Source organism: Aplysia californica, unplaced genomic scaffold (assembly GCF_000002075.1).
Source record: "Aplysia californica isolate F4 #8 unplaced genomic scaffold, AplCal3.0 scaffold01652, whole genome shotgun sequence".
Taxonomy (NCBI): Eukaryota; Metazoa; Mollusca; class Gastropoda; order Aplysiida; family Aplysiidae; genus Aplysia; species Aplysia californica.
Genome location: NW_004798922.1, coordinates 42063 through 43517, shown reverse-complemented (window position 1 = coordinate 43517; position 1455 = coordinate 42063).

The window sequence follows — 1455 nt, the reverse complement described above, 5'->3', positions numbered from 1 at the left end:
CCCCAAAAAAAAAAAGTGGGCTTTTACTAGATCCATATCTATTACACGATTGTGACATTCGATCTGTAATCAGCGATGAAGCCGAAGTAAACAACTTCTTGTTCAAACACTGAACACTTCATAAAGTCTACTTAAACTAAGTAGTGACAATAGATCTGTAAGTGTAAAGATATGGGGGTTTTTTTAACTCTTCATATTCAAAACTAGAATCCGTGGGTTATTTTTAAGGCATAGTCGTAGCGTCTAATCTATATTATTCGTCGGCCATACAATAAGGAGGAGAAAAAAAGCTACATATTGAAATACTTGCCAGTAAAGATGTCAGCCTTTCAAATTCTTTAGAAACCTACTTATCCAAAACCGAAGAGTCTATCATTAGACACATAATTTGTGGTATTTTATCAATATTCATCCGCGATGAATCAAGAATAACCCCGTCACCCCCAAACACTGAAAACTATATTGAATCTTCTTAAACACAGTTGTCACAGTAGATATAAATTTGTGTGTCGTGAGAGCTGGTAGCTGAATAATAGAAATAAACTACACACTCAAACAGAAAACTCTGGGCTATCACTTTGACATAGGAGTGACGTCGGATTTCTATTGCTTACTGATAAGAGAATTAAGTCACAAAACTTTGGTCGATAAAGACTCCATAACAGAATGTTTATTCACATCCAGCAAACCGCATTCTATAAAAATAAGTAACAAAATGCTGACGACGAAGAATCCTGATTTAGTAACTAAAACTCCTCAATGGAAATTAATACGAATCCTGTTATAGTTACTAAAAATGACCCCCCTGATTTAGTTACTCTAAATACTTCTGTTTCAATTAACCAAAACACTCCCGATTAATTGAGTAACGCAAAATGCTCCTGATTTATTTACTCAAGATGCTTCTCTCTAAAGACCAATAAAATAATAAATCCTAAATGAGGAAGACACGACTGGTTCAAACAATGACATCTGCTTGATCCAGGAGAAGAACACATTGCCAAACAATGTCGACCACCACTCTTAAATCAGAGGAACACGAGATATTGTAGGGTTATCTTATCCCGTGTTAGGAAATCGTCGCTGTCTCCGAAACAATGCACAATACACAACACTGCTTCACGCACACCGGCAGAACAAACATCCATTGTCATAAAGGAGGAAGGAAGAACAATAATATCCTTATAAGCTCACGCCGAAGTCCATATTAAAACGCACGCGCGCAAACACTGTAACGAGCGCGCAAGCTGTATTAAGTGCAAAATAAAGTGAGCGCTGACAAATTCGAGCATACGCGCGCACCAGCACCCTGTGTTTGAGTGAAATACAAAGCGAGTACTCAGAGTCACAAATGCACACACACACATGTGCACACACACACACACACACACACATACACACTCACACACAGACACACACACACACACACACACACACACACAAACACACGCATAC